This window comes from Coturnix japonica, chromosome 19 (assembly GCF_054131305.1).
Source record: "Coturnix japonica strain WE chromosome 19, WE-NBRP24, whole genome shotgun sequence".
NCBI classification, from domain to species: Eukaryota; Metazoa; Chordata; class Aves; order Galliformes; family Phasianidae; genus Coturnix; species Coturnix japonica.
Window position 1 is genome coordinate 4,712,103 of NC_140681.1, and position 19,296 is coordinate 4,731,398.

Here is a 19,296-nt window from a genome sequence, read left to right on the forward strand (position 1 = left end):
ACCTCTCTCCGTGGTACATCTGTCCAGCCATTGCATGTGTTTGTCTTGTCAGATTCAGTTACGTACTTCTTCCCCTTGAATCAATCAATGTCAGGAATCCAAAACTCCTGCCCATCTCAAGGGAAAGACACCAGAATTTATAAATCATGGGGAAAAAAAAAATGAAAATGGTAAGATAAATGTTTCTCGGCTCAGCCTTGCAAGGGGCTGTGGATTGAATATTTTCCTCTAAATGACAAGAAATAAAACTGTTCTACCCTGATATTATAGAGAGCAGGCTTCAGTGGAAATTAAGTAGATTATTCCTTATGACTTTATTGAAATTCTACAAGGAAGTCCAAAAAATGCACGAGCCTGTTGCTTTGCAGGGAGCTCAGCGTGTTTCATCTTTGTGAATTGATAGTGATACATAAATGTCAGCTTTATTGAACATGTCTCCACTGTCTGGCTATCCAAACAGTATTAATTAACTCCCAAAGTCCTGTTCCAGCATGCATTTGGACTCATTTAAAAACTAGCACTAGAGCAGTAGTTAGACGGATGCAGACTAGAAATATGGTGCACATTTTTTAGTGAGAGTAATTAACCACTGAAATAAATTACCCAGCGGCAAGGTGGATTCTTCATCATTTGAAGTCCTTAGCTTGAGGCTAAATGTCTATGTAAAAGATATGTCATAGCTCCTGCAGAAGCTGCAAGCTTGAAGATGGGCAATCTGCAGGACACGTTTATGTATTTACATCTCCATTGACCTGGGTGTGTAGGAGAGTTATTCATGTTCTGTGTACTGGTTACAGAAATCATGGGTGAGATGCAGCTCTCCTGCTGATTGAGGACAGGAGTTGGCACCTGGGGGCAAGTCTCCCCTATCTGCTGCCCACAGTGAAGTCATGCAGTGGGAGCAGAGCTTGCGTCGTTCTCACATTTCTCTCAAGTGCTGAGCAGAACACTCAAATCTGCTAAATGTCACCAATGTGGAAAACATTTCAGAAATACCTTAAGTAGATTATATATGTAAATACACAGACATATTTTTTTCCTGTTCTGGGAGCTCTTCTTTTGACTGGAGGCAGCCTGGTGGGTCTTGTCTGGTGGGGTTAGTCTGCTGAAATGGGGAACTAGTGAAATCCGGGCCAACCAAAAATACAAAAGTATTAATCAACACAAAAGGGAGGGAGTAGGTAAACTAAGGCAGCCAGCTGAGCATGAAAGGACATACATGGTGAGCCTTGGAGCCAAGTGGAACTGAGCTCCTGGGGCAGCTCCATGGGATCACCACTGCAGGTTGGTGTCAGACAAACTCATCTCAGCCTAGCTGGAAGCTGGCGGGTAATGCGATTAAACAATAAGCATTTTGTCACAGTAATGAATGCTGGCATCCGTCTTTCTGATATGATTAAATCAGTCTGGAGACAAATTCTTCATTCCTGACACTGGGTCACTGCCGGTTGTTCCATTTTTTTTCTTATTGTTATTATTTGTTTCGTTAGCTGAGAAAGGTGCCACAGGCAGTAACGAGGTCACTCAGGATTAATTCCTTCCTCTGTAAACACCAGGAGCACTGGGGCTTGCTTGTTTGTGCCAGTCTCTGCCTGGCAAAATGGTGGCTGGTTCCTTCCTTTGGAGAGGGATCCAACCCCATGTGCACATGCATGTAGAAATAACTCATTCCCATTTGCTCAGCATTCTTCAGCCCTGGTCATGAATAACAGAACCTGGTGTGAGGTGCTGAGAGGGATCATGCCATGAGATGTGCAGAGAGCAGTTAAACAGCCATATAATTATTGCCACTAATGAAAAAGTCCCTTTCATGGCAGTTCTGATACTTGTAGGTTGAAGAAGGCTTTGTGAATAGACGAGCAGCCGTTCACAATTAACTTGGTTATTGATGGCACTCCATAAATGTTTAAAAACACTGAAAGAGAAGTAATAAATGGTTGATTTGTTTGCTTGGCTGCAGCTGCTGTAGGCTTGCACTGTTTGCGTATAATTCCTTATTCCACTTAGCAGCAGTGGATATATCTTCTCTTACCTCCCTCTCTTTTAAACTGGGCTAATGAGATATCTTCTGCATTTTCTGCAGGCTGAGAGGAGCTGCCTGTGCTTCAGCTCTGATAGGGAATGCAGCAGGCCAGCACCCAGCTCCCACTCCACTTCCAGAGCTTCATGGCATTACTCCAATTCCATCCATGGAATGTGGACACATTTCCAACCTTCTCCTGAAATCTGCCTTTTGGTTCTTCCCTGATATCTGTACTTGGCTTGAGAACGTGGGGTGATGAACAGAACTCCTGTTCTGTCGCCAGGGAGTGCCTGCCTCACATTCGCATTGACTGGGGCACACATTAGTGCTCATCCCTCCTCTGGATCTGATACAAAATCATCTGGCCTTTTGTGCCAGTGCAACCTAGGACTTCCTTCCATTCATCATTAAGAACCACAAATACAATTTGCACTCAGACTCTGATCCAAACCTATGCAGTTTAAAGGCCAGTGCATGAATCTTTCTCCCAAACTTGTGTTTTCTTTCTCTGCACAAGATGCTGTAGCAATTCATAGGGCACAGATTATGAGTTTGGTTACAGGATTGCAGAGAGGAAAAAGTAACTGCGTGATCAACAAGAAATTATAACTTTGGTGCTGTGGAATCAGCAGGCAGCACTGCTGCATGGCTTAAAAATAGCTGTCCTTGTTCCATGTCCTTTTTCACTCGCGGCAATAGTTTTTAGATGCTTCTAATCACTCAATTTGCTTTCCTGTGGGCTGGCAGGGGCACCAGCTACAGTAAAAAATAGTCTTTTCACTGGAATATATCTTTTCAGAAGGACAAGATTGTTCTTCTTGTCTCTTCAAAAAAGTCTCTGGGAAAGGGAAATGTTTGCTAAAATTCTCTTTAGAGTTACTGCATATTTGATGCGTTTGTATTGGCTTATGGTGCTGCAGGCTTGGAGCATCAAAGCCCCTCTGCATTGAAGCCTCCCCACTTCGTCTCGTTAGGAAAAAGGCTGATCATTAGCATAAGCTTTCTGCTTTCAGTTTTCATGAAAATTTCACTGAAATGGCTCAATCCACATTATAGAGATCTGCAACGTTCTGATTCACCAAAATAATCCATCCTTTCAACTGTGGTGGTTCCTTACCTGCTGCTCACTGTGGTCACAGTGCTCAGCTCTGTGGTGACTGTCTAAGAACTTGTGGTCAAGTACCGTATGATTTAGGGCTGAATACTATCAGAGCTCAGTAGATGGAAGGAAAATGGCAGGAGGGACCCACTGAATGGGAGAGTCTGAGTTGGAAGATGGTGTCTCTGGGATGGATCTGAGGCCATCATTGTTTACAGCTGCAACATGAGCTCTTAATTTTGCAGCAGAGAGGCAGTGCTGTGTGCACATGAACAGAAGGCATCAGGTAGAACGAGGGGAGCATCCTCTGTCCTTGAGGTGCAGATGGCTGCTGGAAGACTGTGTCACCTTCCAGCACTGCCTCTCAGCAAGAGATATGAAGATCCTACAGAGCTCTCAGAGAAAGGCTGTGAGAATGACTCAGGTGCTGGGAAATGAGCTACATGTCACAGAGAACTCTATTCATTAGCTCACTGGAAGTTGGAGAGGAGATATTACTGCTTATTTTAAGAACATGTTCATGGAGAAGAGTCATGAGAGTCAAGAGCCTTTTGACCTTGCAAAATAGAGCCTAACAAGAAGGCTGGAAGACCAAGCATGGAGAAATAAGACAGCATTTCAAGCTGAGCAGAGCACGCTGCGGGCTTGCAAGCAAATTGTGTATAATGAGATTTGGTATCTTAAAAGAAAAGAATTTCCTTCCAATTTTAGCGCGAAGTTCTCTTCCTCGTGTGTCAATGCTGGGGAGCCTGGCTTGTTCGTGTTGCTGTCAGATTTGAGAGCTGCAGCCCCTCGGCACCAGCCCTGCACTGCAGGTTGTGCTCACACGGCTGCTGCTCCCCAGGGCAGGGAGCTGGGCTCTGGTCATTGAATGCAGGAGGGGAGCTGAACCTTCTTGCATTTCTTTGATGGTTTTTGAACTTTAATTGAGCTGCAAAAATGGGCTTTTTAAAGAAATTCGAATCTTTCCCTAGGTGGTTGCAACAGCCAGGCAAAAGAAACAGGAAACTATGCAGTTCTTTGGAGACTAACTTTATCCATATACTTAAGTATTTAAGTGGCATGAATGGAGGCTGGGAGGAAGGCACCAGAATGAACTTAACCCTTTTCCTAGAAAAGGTTTGGTAAGTAGCATTAGCAGATAGAAAATGGTGCATGTTCTCTCTAAATGCCTATCTGCAAAGCAGGAACATCAGGAACATCATGCACTGGCTTTCAGTGGAGGGGAAGCTAGGAAGAGAGGCAAATCAGCTCTTTTTAGACCTATTTGTTGTAATTTTTTCCTTTTTTTCTTTAATTTATTTTTGCCATGTCACTTGTCCAGCAGCTTCAATCTAAACTAAGTCTTAGTGCATCCCATCATAGTACAGCACTGATGCCTTTGACCCATACATTTTGAAGCACTTGCGTTCTCTTTTTGATGCCTGCTTCAACGTGTGCTATATTAAATAAAAAATAAATTAAATAAAAAGCTTCATTAAAGCAAGAGGCATTTGATCCAGTCAGCCTGGAGCTCTGTGCCTCCATAGAAATGAACATGAGGGGAGTTAATGGGGGATTTCAGGGGACTTGACTGTACCGGTGATAATTGAAACAAACAGACCTCCGTGGCCTGAACTAATTCAGCAGAGCTATATTCCTCTTCCTTTTCTATTATACATTCAGTAGTTTAGCACTCCCCAGCTCCCCACTGGCATTAAGAGACACTTACAGCTGTTCTCGTCTCCCTAATAACAGCACTCTGTAGAGTTAATGGTGGCCTCTGAGGGCTGATGAAGTGATGTGGGGCGCTGCCGACACCAGCCCGAGGACTTACCATATGCCTGGGGAATTTCACCTCTGTTTAGACTCAATTCAGCCAAAACTCCCAAGGTGAAATTCCATTTAGGTCGGTGCATTTCTGCTCTAACAATTACAGTTATGTGTTAAGTGCTTTCTTTTATCTCTGCTGGCCTGGTGTCTGTTGTGTGTAGCCAGATAGACGCTGCCTTCACCCCTGCCGTGGCTGTCCAGATTGCAGATGGAGAAAGAAAATTGAGATTTCAATGGGGAAAGCTTTACTTCCAACAGAAGTAAATAAAGAAACACGAGAAACGTTGACAGCTTTTTATGCTGACTTTCTCTGCTGCTTTGCCTAGAGAGCAACAGGGAAAGAAGTAAAGTAGTTGTCCTTTCTGCCTGATGCACTCACCCATCCAAGAAATCTTATACAGGATTTCTTCTGATTTTATAGCAACTATGCCAGAAAGCAGATTTGTGTTGGTCATTACTTAGCATGAGCAACAGTGCCCAAATGAATAAGAAAGTGTCTATGGAGGGTAGGTGGCCAGTGACTTCTGTAATAATGCCTGTGCCTATCTCTGCAGCCATGAATGGGTGATAACAGCCCATGGTGCTCCTTGATCCAGAGAAAGTCCATAGTGCTGCCCTGGGTTGGGTCTGCAGACATCTGCCAGGCTTTACCCCTGCTAGGGCTGTGGGCCTGGATATTCTATAGGGACAACAGGGTCTGTCACTACAATGCACGTGGGTCCAACCTGACAGTTATAAACACGAGCCCATTTCAGCTCCTTTCAAATCTAATGTTGAATTCAGCCACTGTGAGCATGGAAATGCATCTCTGACCTTTTGAAACTGTAGCTTCTATCAGTCATGTCTCTCACTAATTGCTGCCGCAGTTCACGGCCTTGGACGGAAGGAAGAGCATTATAAAACTGCCCTCTCCAAATATGAATAATTTTAATTACAGTCAACATGCTCTTCATGTGAAACATGGTGAATTAAGTTTCCAGCTGGCTTTTTTAGCAGCATCTCTAAAATGCACAAGCATATCCCGGCTGTGCAAAAGATGGGCATGCTTGTGTCTGGGCTTACTGAAATACCACTTTGTAGGCTCTGGAGCTCATGTGTGTATTCCTGCTGCATATGCCTCCATGAAGCTGTCGTTTCACAGGACAGAGAGTTACAGCTTTTGCAGATGCAATTAGGAAAAGCTGCTTTAAAAAAATGTGATCTTATCTGTTGCTCTCTTTTATTATCAAACATTTTTTTCTGTTGAGGTGCTGCAAACAAATAATGAACCTTCCCGCGTGCTAATCCTGTGTTTACCTTCATACCACAACCTCTTCTTCTTTAAATAATGACTTTCTTCTACAGTAAGGTTCATCAGGAAAGGTGCAGGTTCTAAACCTTAAAGCAGCTGTCAAAGCCCTGGCTTGTAGCTGATTCCTATTAAGCAAAGCCCTTAAGTGTGAGTCTCTACTGAAAGCCTAAGATCTGCTTTGGTCTTCACTGAATAGAGGCTGATTTAAAATTGTGCTTGCATACCTTGTGTAAAGAAACATGCAGCTGGGGTTTCTCTTCTTTTACATGGCTGTGAATCAGGCATAAATTCACTGAGGCCAGCATTACATGTGGGAGGAGAAGCAGGATCCCGGTGTTTTAGAAAATAGCTGTGAATATTTCAATCATCTTAAAAACTAAACCATATTTTCAGGAAACTAAAGCTATCAGTCATAGCTCTGCTATAAAAATCGACCCTTCACCTGCCAGAACATGGCCCTTTAGCTGTTCCATTTGCTCGTGTCTCCCTTCTAAGAAAGATGTATTTGAATGTTCATGCAATCAAGCTATCGTGTTGGCTGAGCATCCTTCGGGGCTCTCTAATATACAGTAATACAGCTATCACTTTGTGTCTAATGCATCATAAAAATGCCATATATAATGCTACCTTCTTGGCTTCCTATCTTCTTTAATGAAGGGTTGCGGGAGTTTCATTTACAAATGGTTGCTCTACCAATCTTTAAAAAAAAAAAAAAAAAAAAGAAAAGAAATGGAAGAAAGAGAAAAAAAAGAGTGAGGATGCAACTGTCAAATGCTCTGTAATTGTGGTAGTGTGGAGGGAAGTGGGCTTCCTATTCCCTATAGCACAAAAGCAGAGTCATAATGATCAGCAGCAGCACATCTCAGTCCTGCAATTATGTCTTACATTTGTGTTTATGTTCAGCATTTCTTACACCTCCCATGTATGTGAATACAAGATACTGGGATTCAGAAAGTCTAAATAGACACACTTAACCCTTGATGTTGGTGACATTCCTCCCCAAATTAATTTATATAACAGATAGATGTGGGAAAGCAGAAATTGATACCAATAGCTTCCTGAGTAGCTGGCAAGTAGGGTGCTTGTGCCTACTGTTACCTGACTGCTCAGTAATGTCCTATGTATTCAAAAAGAATTTGTCATGAGCAATTACTTCCCCGTGCTGCAATTCCTGCAGTTCCCAGGGACAAACTGAACTCCAGGCTCTGAAAAAAAGGTTTGTGGGAAACTCATTTTTTTCCCCGCCAATCATTTCCAATCCATGCCTCCCTTTTTAGAGGCTCGCAAAGGCTGTGTAGTCATTTGTACTCTCACTTTTCCTAGTCAAGTATTATAGGTGCCTGACTTTGCCCATCTCTAATAAGCAGGCAGACATCTGAAAGGCTGCTCACTGCTTCTGTGGGTTCATTGACATTTTGAAAATGTGCTTCTTTTTATCATCTCTAAAATGTCTTCCCCTACAAACATCATACTTAGGATGATTTATCAGACTTTCTGGAGGTTTCTGCCGTCTAGTGCTCACTGGGGGGTTTTCTAGAGGAGTGCAAGGGTGTAAAAATGTTACAATTGAATGCATACGTATAAGCATACATCTATCCATGTGTAAGTACAGATGCATACATATGTATACCTGTGTGTCTCACACAGTGCACCAGGACAGCCACCAGCCCCAGAAGCACCGTGTGCCCCTTGGCAGCATGCACAGCTTCTCCTGCCATAGAGGGGCTTTGGCTCTCCATCAATGGAGCACTGGTTTGAGATCCCACTATATCCCACTGAGAAAGGGCAAATACATTTCACCCTTGAAGCCAAGGATACTGCTATTGAAAATTCAGATGTGGATCTATCAATGTCGGAACTGTAAAAAACATTGACTTCCATATGCCTGTCCAGATTTCTCCCTCGCTTCCCAGATGGAGGTGCAGATGCTGTGTTGTGTTTGCAGAGTCAGCCCATGAATCCAAGAAAGGCATATTCTGGGGCTGTAGATACCCAAATGGAAGTGCTTGTTTGTTGTCAGAGGATGCTCATGTGTCCTGCCCGTTTCTCCAGGATGGTCAAAAGCAATAACTCTGCCTGGGTTATTGGTGGCCTCAAAAAGCCAGACAAGTGGCTTTCTGTTCAGAAAGGAAGTCAACTGCTTGTGAAAAGTGAGCAAAGGAGAGAACTGTTGAGTCATGGCCTGAACCACTGATTGAGCACCTGGGGAAAGGACTGGGTCAGCCCTGGCAGCACAGGTGAAGGCAGTTCAGCTGTGGGAAGGGGTGGTGCCTGGCTGCACCTCTCTTAGACCTCATTGAAGGGCTGACAGCATTGGGGAAGGATCTTTTTCTGGGTGAAATTTTCTTCTGTGAAGCCCTGTGAAGTCTTCTGATATGGGTGAGCAATTTTCTTCCTTTCCTTTATAACACCTTTCTATTGCGCTGGTCTTTCTATCATCATACCTCTGTTGTAATGCATTTCCCATTGTATTAATCTGTCCAATTGCTATGGTGGCCCAAGAGGTCAAGAGCAGAGATTTCAGCGAGTTTCTAGTATATCTAACTTTGACATCAGAGAAAGGTCCAGATTTAATAGTTCTCTGTGATAGTATATGCTGTTGGGGTGCCATGAAGAGGCAGAGACTGAAGATGCAGCTCTGCCTTCCCCACACCTCTCCTGAACCATAGTGGTAATCCTCCACTCACTGCTATCAACACTTGCTTTCTTCAGCCTTAATAGGATTTTCAAAGACTTGAAGCTGTCTGGCAGCCTCTTGAATCCTTTTGGAGATAATCAGACTGATGTGTTAATCACATTTATGCTGTATTTAAAAATAGTGGGATAAAGTCTGAAAAGTGCTGAGCAGCACTCTTCACCTGCAGCTTGTTTACAAGCAAAGCAGAAAGAAAGGTGGCAGACAGCATAGCAAACAAGGGTGTCCAGATGCCTTGCATATGGATTAGAGAATAACCCAGACCCCGATTATTCACTGGATTGAGGTTCCTTTGCTATAATTGAGGGTGAGGAATGGAAAACTGCTGCCTCAGCTTGATCCCACCTGAGGATAACCACCCCAGGCTGATCCTTCCTTGGCTCTATGAACAGCCTGTGATCTGTGGGATTTATGCTATGCATGATTAGGTGTGAAATGGAGAGGAAGTTTATTGCAGAACGCTTGGCGTGGACTTGGGAAGTAAATTGATAAAGATGACATGTACATTGTCAAGTTGGGTGTTCTTAATTTATAGAAGCCCCGAAAGCCATTACTCAGTTCTGCCTCGTGTAAGTCTCCTTGCCAAATCCTTGTGTATTTATAAGAATAAAAAGGAAGAATTGGTTGAATATAGTGGAGCCCCATACACACATGCGTATACTCATACAGAATGCTCAGTTTTTGAGGTCTTATGGTCCCTCTATAAAGAGAGTGCTTTTAACAACAGCAAACCAGTGTAGAGACATATAAAATGACTTAATTCTCCTTCTTCTTCATCCAAAAGTTATCCTGCATGTAATATAAACTACTCTCTTCAGTCTGCTAATTGAGTGCAAAAGTAGAAGGAAAAAAGGCAATGCATTTAAAATTTCCTAGAACCACTAGAGCACATCACAGCCTGAAATGATCACCTTTGGTTTCAGGGAATGCTTGCTTGCAAATGGGGTAAATTTGTTACTCTGACTTCCAGGTGCTTTTTAAACTGCTAGGGGAATACATAGGCTGCAGTTTCCCACCTGCTGTCCTGGTCCCAAGCAGGCACAATGAAAGGAGAGGATTCAGTTGTCCTTATTCTCTGTGCTGTAGCGAGCTGGAGATGACATTGGGGCATATCTGCAGCATCTCAACTGCCCTGAGCCTCACTGCAGTGATGGTTCCAGTCAGAGCAGCCTCACACACATTAGTTGCCCTTGGTGAAAAGGCACTGTCCATGTTAGTTTTGGATGTCACTGTTAATGAGTATGATTATTCTCCGGCTCACACGTCTCTTCCCATTAGCTGTGGCGTGCAGCTGCTGACACCCTGAACATGTTCTCTTTCTGCTTTGCATCGTACAGCCCGCTGCATAAATGGCAATGCAAATGTTTCCTTGATAATTTTGTCACACCAAATCTGATCAAATTTATTCCGTCTCATGCACACGCACATACACTCAGAGACATTTGCCCCGCAGCATTAAAGCCAAGCTCTGCTCTTCCTACTTGAAGAAGCACAGCAGGAAGCTGTCCAGGCTCAAACTGGTCTGGTTCACTCCATCCTGTGGGCTTTGCAGATCAAATAGAAGGCATGGTGGCAGTGCTCTTGAGATAAAGCATTGTTTTGTGGTGCACAGGGTCCCAGCCTTGTACAGATCAAGTTGCTCTGTGCCTGGATTTGATAAACCTTCCCTGTAGGTTTATTTACTGGAGGCTCAATTAATCTGTTTGCCATGTGCTTTTAGATGCTCAAATGGTGTCAAGAATACAGTAAGAAGAGCTGTTTCTTAGTTACAGAGCATCAGCAGCTATTTCTAAACCTGAGCTTCTGAACTCTAGCTCTTGCCTTAGTACACGTGGCAGCTCCTGGATGGTGTCAATTCCCAGGCTGAGCAAGGCTGGACTTGGTGTGACTTCTCAATGAAGAGATTCCTCAGAGGCTTCTTTGAAGCCCAGAGCTGTTCCAGAACCTGAAAGATGAAAGCATCTGAGCTGGGTTTGGGAAGGAGCTATCAGAATGTGAGCTCAGCTGCCAGCTTCTCCTCCTGACATCAAAGCCCATCTATTCTCATTTGCCACGGCCTCCATATTTCAAAGGGCAACTAATTCCACTTTCTCTCTCCTCCTGAGACCCGCAGTTTGCTGCTTGCCTTTTTGATGGTTCTATTTTGTATATTCTACTGGGGAAACAGGTGAAAGCCAGGTGTGCCTGGAGACTGCTGGCAACATCCAGCTTCATTCAGTCATTGCTCCCTACCTGGAAAGCTCTGAAGTGAAATCAGAAGAAATCAAACATCATGCAGGAAAGCAGGAAAAAAAAAAAAAGCCCCAAAAGCAGTTTGGCTTCCTGTGATATGGGGAACTAAATCCATCTTTTTTTTTTTCTGATATGCAGAAACCAAAAAAAAAAAAAGGGGGGGGGGAGGAAAAAGCATTTCCTGCTTGGGAGTGATTTTGTTTGCTGATGGGTTGTACTTTTGTTTGACAGCAGACTTAAGGCTGGAATTTCTCTGCAGTGTGATACCAAGCTCCAGGACTCTTTGAATGCCCAGCAGCTGGAGCTGATATGTACAAGGGTTTAGATGAGGCCTCACCCTATGCTGTTGTATTCAATCCGGCATGGCAGCAGATAAGCGTTGCCCTCCACTCTACAGCTCATGCACAAGCAAAACAGAGCATTAACAGCTGCTCAGTGTGTTGCATCTCCATTTCCAAAGCGTTTTACGTAAAAAATTAAACATTAGCAGCTGTTTGCGAGTGAATATGTAGCAATTCCTCATTTGGCGTAATAGCCCTGAAGGACTACTAAAACTTTTATCTATTCCACTTGGTGACATTACTGGGAAGACGCAGATCTGAACAAGGGCAAGTAAAAGAACATTATAATTAGGGGCTTATTGATTGCCTTAGAAAAATTAAATAGAAAGGTTTCATGGGGTGGAAATGCAGTCATGTTGTTAGGCATTCGGTGGGTCACTGACACGGCTTGTGTGTCCCGAGTTCGTGGAGCTGTGAGGCTGGAGGCAGCAGAGAGCTGCAGGAAAGCATCACAGGAGCAAAACCCAGAGTTCCTTCAGCTCTGAGGAAGCTTCAGTGGTCAGATAGCTGTAGCAAGCACCCTGTGCCCTGTGGGCACAGAATTGTGGAGCTGTGAGGCTCTGGAGCATGATGTAGGAGTGACCCTTCCCCTGCCTCAGCGCGCCACTTTGGCCAGTTGTGCATGCTATGTGATGTGGGCCAGGAGCACAGGCAAACTGCATGTCCACAATTCAGCCTGCCCTGATCTGAGTGAAGGAAGCTCCTTTATGCCTCTCAGAGCTGTTTCTAGGGTTTTAGCAGATCCTGGGCAGTGTCACTGTATTGGTGATGTGCTGGTCATGTGTTTTGGTTTGTTTTTTTCTCATTGTTTTCATGGGGCAACTGGAATATTTCCAGCCTTTTTTAATCTCCTGCATCTCCTGAGCCTGTTTACCCCCCATAGGTAGCAGTGTGGTGGTTTGCAGAGGTCCCAAACTCTCTGTGGGTGGGGGTCCTGCTGCAGGGCTGGAGGTGGCCTTCAAGAGCCACCAAGGTCCATTGCCATGACTCCATGAAGCTCCTGGGGCAGCCCCTGAGTCGGATTTGCCATGTCTCTGTGTCGTTTGCTCTTTGAATGCATCTTGCTTTTCCTCTCTCTAGCAGACATGTTGATAAGTGCCACTGTGCCCCCTCCTGTATGGTTGTCCTGTGCTGCCTTCTCCTTGTCTACCTTTGGGAAGTTATGTTCCTTCTCTACTGAGAAGTGATGGAGGTGGTCTCACTCTCTAAGTACAGAGAGCAGACCCCCACCTCTAGGTTAGGACCTGGATTAAATTAAATAATGCCTTCCCACCTTTGTTAGTGACCTGAAGCCAAAGGGATCAACTGGGTGCTTCACTCAGCTGCTTGCCAAATGGTGTGCAGCTCTACTCTTAGAGGGTGGCTTTCTGTTCTGGAGCTTCAAAGAGGCAGTTTAATGCTTCAGCTCTGTTCTACCTGAATTCCTCCTCATCCCCAGAGTATTTTAAGCACAGGCAAACTGATAATTCTCTGTCAGATCTGTGTCTTTATAGTGACAGGCATCCAGCTGATGTAAATCACATTCCATTGAAGTCAAAATTAGGAACTTGCCAAGTGTTGCATAAGACCGTGTTAGGCCATTTATTTTTATTAATTATTTTTGGTGGCAAATCATACAAAAATCCCTCTGCTGTGTGAGCTGTCCTTCATGGTGCTCACATTTTCTTTTCCATGCCTTCTTTTATATAAAAAGCGCACAAAGTTTTGCTGCTCTTAACCCCATGGAGTTGTTAATATGGACCATGCGTTTCTACGCTAACAGGGATCCTCAGAATGCTGTGGGGGTCTCCATGCTATCCCAGCTTGCTTTTATTGGGATTTGACTTCTTGGCACATCCCAGCTGGCTTTCTGGAATAGCAGAGCTTAGGGCTATGCGTGTCTGGGTTTGACCTGGCTCTATCACAGGAAAGGGGTAGGAAGTAGAAACCCAACCTGACCCTGCCAAGCTCCTGCCCATGTTGGGGGAGCATGGGGTCACATCAGGACATGCTGTGACAGTGAGGGCATGCAAAGTGAATGGAAGAAATGAGGTTGTGGCAACATCAAAAGATCGCTGCATCAAAGGGTAATAATTGCCAGAACAGGAGAGATTGGAAATATCTGATGGCTCTTTTATGAGATTACCGGTTATCAGAATGGGGAAGAAAAAAAATGGAATTAAAAAACTTGTATGCTGAAAATGAAGGGAAGGAAGAGGAATGGCAATGTAGCATTTTGTGTCCCATTCTCAAAAACAGAATGTCAGTGTCTGTGTGGAGACAAAGCCAGCTCTGACCTTGTAACGCAGCCACCAGAATCCTTCCAGGCTGGCAGAAATAATGTGATTTGTGCCTGTCTGATGTCAGGATTGCTCTCTTAATGTGTGTGTTTCTATGAGGAGGTGATGCTGGCATCAAACCTGATATCATCCTGAGCCATCCGAGTGATCCCAGCTGTGTGAGCAGGTGGAGTTCTACATCCACCAGAGCCAAAATGAGAACTTAATATAATCATTGAATCACCGAAGTTGGATAAAGCCTCCAGGATGATCCAGTCCAACCATCCACCTATTGCCAACATTTCCCTTTAAACCACATCCCTCAGTACAACAATGACTTGTTTCTTGAACACAAACTCATACATTTGGTGTTGGTTCCTGGATGATGCCAGCTTATGTTCTCCTGCAGGTTCCTTCACTCCCTCTAACTGGCCCATAGGGCTGTTCTGTGCAGAGCAAGCACAGTTGTGGCTATTGTGTGCCTCGTTTGTTGGGCACAAATAGATTTCCCTCTGAGGTTAAGGGGGGAAGAGTCACATAGCAAAAAATTCAGTCTTTGCTGTTGTTTCCTGCAACATCAAGCACAGCACTTGAACCTGTGTAACTGAGGAGATGGAGTGAGCACGTAATTGCCAAATTTACAAAAATGGGGGAAATACAAAGGGAGAATGGCGAAATATTAAATGATCTCATTCTCCTGAGCCTTAATGGAAATGAATAGAAGCTGCTAGACAGCTCAGGAAGGCAATTATAGGGAAATAATCTGTGGTGTTTAGTGAAGCGGTGATGTGGGGCATGCTGAACATGATGGATCTGGCTGCTATTTCCAGTTAATAATAAAGCACTTTAAGAAAAGGCGGTGATGCACATGTTTGTGCTTTTATGTCTGTTTATAAAGTAGAGGAACCAGAGCCAATTTATTTATCTATTTATTTATTTTCCTGCCCTGGGAATTGCCTTGGACCCTGTGACCGAAGTGGCTGTAGTAGCACGCTGTTCCCCTTAAGGCTAAGCCTCTGTGAGATGCTGTTTGCTTTTGTGAAGTTGTTGGCCTTCTTTCCACCAGCCCAGCTGCTGGAAAATTGTGGCTTAGGGAGCTGTTATGCTCCTTGAGAGCTGGTGTGTGCCCTGCTTGATAGTCATTGTTGGCTGAAATCTCTGATATAGGTCAGGAGTAGTTAACAATGAAAAGTGTCTATGCCTGGAGAAAGGAGGAAAAAAAAGTACTTATTAATAAAGTCAAGCAGGGAATGACTTTTCCTTTTCTTAAACATTAGGTCTTCCTTTCTGCTGCAAGGCTGTAAAGGCGGCTGGGTAAGCTGTGATAAAAGAGCCTCTTAAAATTGGCTTGAACTGTTATAAAGGTTTGAATAGTTTGTTTGGGTTTTCTTGTGCTTGTCTCGCTTGGAAGTGCCCATGGTCATAAGCAGTGCTGCCTGGTGCAGGAGATGAAGGTGTGGGTGGAAGGAATGTGTCCACGTCCTGCAGAAAACCCTGTCTGGGTATCCCTGTGTAGCTATGGGTGAGCCATGGGGCTGGTTCTCAGCACCAGGGTTGCTTTGCCTCTCTCTGGCAATAAAAGCCAGAGAGCAAAAACCCTCAAACTGACTTCAAATGACGATGAGGTGTGAATGAGCCTCCAGGAAAATGTAATTGGTCCTGATGAGGCTGTATGTGCTGTTTCTGTTGGTACAAACAAGTCTCTCTCTTCCTACTTTCTTCTACTGTAGATCCTAAATCCACTCCCACCATTGCATTGCATTGCCAACCTGCCAAGTGCAACCACTGGGCATCACTGAATTATTCTGCATTTTATTTGTGAGATCCCAAATCCTCAATGTGATTTCCAGACCAAATATACTAGGATAAGCCCAGAGAAAATTACTAAAGATAAACACATTTAAATATTGATCTGGAATGAAACAAATGAAATTCCCAACTCTTGAGATTTCCTTGTTGCTGATGATTTGCTAATGAATCAGTCTGATGCAGGTTGGCAAAAAAGACATTTCCCAACATGAGGGACCCATGTTTGCATCTTGCACTGATTATTTTATGAAGTATCTTCTATACCAGTAGGCTTCAACAAATCAGGTGAGCAGGGAAAGAGAGAATCAAAATATGATGCTCGGGAGCATTTCCACAAAATGTTTTGCAGGAGAATAACAGAATCCATGAATTTATTGTTCAAAGATTTATTTGTGAGTAATATTTCATAAACTCTCCATCTCACTTTAGAGCTGGGATGTGCTTCATTTTTTCTCAGAAAAGGAAAAAGGAGATGTGTGTATATATACCTGTTTTTCTGTGCAGGTGTATATAAAGCTGGTTCAGCGCTGGTTGAATGTTGCAGCCATAGATTTGTGCCCTCTGGTTATCTACACATTGTACTGAAAGCTTTTTCTGTCTATCTCTATGTCCCACTTCCAACTTTGCACGTCAGCAAAGAGTCTGTTTATTCAGCACGTAGTCAGTTGCTCTCGTGTTCACACCAAAGCCAACAAACTTATGTAGAAGACCTTAAGTGGTAAGATCCATGCCTACTGGAAATGTATTTTCTTCTGTATTTATAAAGAATACATAGATTGCTCTAAGCTGGTCTCCAACAGACTTTGATTTCCTCAAGGCTGTTTATGGATCCTTACAAAGAGAGAAAAAAAATGTCGTAAATGCTAGGAATTAATGGCAGTTCTAAGGAGTAAAACTGAAAATCTGAGGTGAAAATGAGAAGGGTGAGATTTATGCATAAAATAGGCTACAGCTCAGAGTGCACCTTTGGTGAGGAGGAAGAAACTAGAAGGGGACTAGAAGGTAGAGGATACCTAAAGAAGACAGTACATGGTCCAGAGTGGGAGAAGAGACCCTGCTTGTGTTTATGGGTGTAAATAGGGAGGAGTTTATGTAGCAATCATAAAATCACAGAATCGTAGGGGCTGGAAGGGATCTTTACAGATGGTCAAGTCCAACCCAGCTGCTAAGGCAGGTTCTCTACAGTAGGAAACACAGGGAAACCTCCAGGCAGGTTCTGAATATCTCCAGAGGAGGAGCCTCTACAGCCTCTCTGGTCAGCCTGTTTTGGTGCTCTATCATGCCAAAGTAAAGAAGTTTTTCTTGATATTCACATGTAACTTCCAGTATTCCAATATGTGTCCATAATAGAAGTGGTATCCTTGTCCTGTCACTGCATTCTGATGATAAGAGTTTGGCTCTATCCACCCGATTCCCATCCTTTAGATGTTCATAAACATTGATAAGATCCCCTCTCAGCCTAATCTTCATGCTGAACAGCCCTAGGTCTCTTAGCATTTCTTCATACAGGAGATGCTCCAGGCCCTTAATCGCCTCCATTACCCTTGTCTAGATTCCTTCTAGGAGATTCCTGCCTTTTTTGAACTGGGGAAGCCAGAAGTGGACACAGACCTGGCCTCAGCAGGGCAGAGTAGAGGGGGAGGATCACTAGTAGAGGGGAAAGGAAACTGCCAGACGGAGCCATACTTGCAGAGGGATGCTTGTGTGTATTCAGGGCAGGATGCTGCCTGAAAACAACAATTCCATCAGCTTGGATTCCCATCTCAGTTCCTTTAGATTTCCAGTCACGCCCTGGATCCTCAGACTGCCATCAACACCTGCTCTCCTGCAGCGCCTGGTGCTCCAGAAACCCCAGGCTGTCTGTTGTGAGGCCAGGGATTGTGCAGCTTTCCCAGAGCCTGGCATTTTACATTGTTTGTAGTCTGCATTTTGGTGTCATTACTCAGTGGTATAAAAGTGCGTGCATGCGTGTTGGGGGGGAATAATTGTGCCATTAATGATTGCTATTTTGATTACAGGATGCAATTGTCACTGCGGTTGGAAGCCAATCAACGCGTTGTGAGTGGGAGCCCGCTGGTACTTTCCAATGGTCCTTGATTAAAAAGGAAGCTCTTGGCTATCTTCAAGCAGCAGGAGAGGAAACAGCACGGTGAAGGTGAGGCAAGTGCCAGACTCTCTCTCCTGATGGATCACAGCTCATTTTCACCCTTGTTTAGTCACACAATCTGCTTTTTTTTCCTCTACTTGGAGGCCTCCATTACCCTTTGCTTCCTACTGGCCAATGTCTAGAATAGCTTCTGCTCTTCAGTGACGAAATCTAAGTGATCAGCCCTGTGTTCTGCTGTATTTTCCTGCAAATTAAATAGCTGTATGCCTTCACAGTGCACCTGCAGGTTATGCAGACTGTTGCTGGCCTCTTCACACACTCCGTCTCTTTGCAGTTGAAGAAGCATGCAACTGGAATCCAGAGCAAAGCAAGTGACAAGGTACAGGCATCTAGTTCAGTAGAGCAATAGGGCATTTTAATCAAAGTGACAGCTGAAGATGAAAATACATGATTTTTCACCCCAGATTTCAGATGTGTGGATTTTCAGATAGTGGAATTCCTCATAGGAAATTTCCTTGCATCACATATGTCTTTTTATTATGGAAGTCAGACAACTGCTTTTAGTAACAGTGCAGAAATGTATTTCTATGTTTAATAACTTTGGCCCATCTCAAGGTATAGGAAACTCATGAAGGAAAAAGAAACACTTTTCCTGCAGTTTCACACTGCAGGAAACATTTTCTGACTGATGCTGTTGGGATGTTTGGGATGTTTCCCTTTGCAATCCAAAGTGAACACCAGATAGGCTTATGGGGATGCAGGGTAAAGTATCTTTAAGCATCTTTACTCACTTTAAGTGGATATATGGAGTAGTATTATCTGTATTGTAGAAATCAGTGTTATTTCTAATGTACATTTGTAGATCAACACTGATATCTCGCTCCTAATAATTCCTAGCAGAGAGGTTGGCTCTCACCCCAGCCCACAGAGAGGATTTCAATTATCTGGTGGGAAACACATGGCCTCTGGTACCTGGAGTGCTCTTGTCTGGCTTGAGAGTTATCTGATCTTCTGTTTTGCTACGGTTAAATGAAAGTGGAGATGTATTTGGAATTTAAAGGTGTATGTTCCTACATAAGCTGTGTTAGCCATTAATATGGAATTGAACTTGCTTCATAAAAAGGTCCCTGTCAGACCATAGCCTTGTGCTGTGATGTGTTTGCTACATGATATTCAGAACCACAAAAAAACAACAGAATGTAAACAAGCTTCAATAGTCACTCAGTCTAACTGCAGGTGTCTGTGTCCTATGCTTTTAGAATCATTCCCACAGCTGCAAAGGGGTCTAAAAACCTTATTATGCTCTTTTCCCCTTATAAACCTTGCTAATGCATCCTTCTTTTTAGCTTGTTAAATGCTGAAAGGCAAACACTCAGGTGCAATTGTCATAGCAGAAAGAATAATAACTAAAAAAAATCCAACTTGAAAGATCTCTTGATATCGGAAATAATTACACATCTCCAGTATCAGGTCTCAGGCTGTTTTCTGTACCTTTTCATTACCCAACCAATGTGACAAAGCAACCTACACATTCCTAAATAACTCTTTAAGAAAGAAAAGCCTCTTGAGGGATGAAGTGGATAGCTAGCATGCATAGCATGCATAACAATGGTATCTTTGTTCATTAAT

At 43.7% G+C, this 19,296-nt stretch overlaps 1 long non-coding RNA gene across 3 annotated transcripts in view; it reads left to right on the plus strand.

Annotated features, from left to right (window-relative positions):
* LOC107322885 (uncharacterized) overlaps positions 1-19,296 on the plus strand; it is a 39,286-nt gene that overhangs the window by 3,768 nt on the left and 16,222 nt on the right. For all 3 annotated transcript variants that reach the window (XR_014935754.1, XR_014935753.1, XR_004309409.2), the window contains exon 2: positions 17,579-17,715. This is a non-coding gene — a long non-coding RNA (uncharacterized LOC107322885). The remainder of the gene's footprint in view (positions 1-17,578; positions 17,716-19,296) is intronic.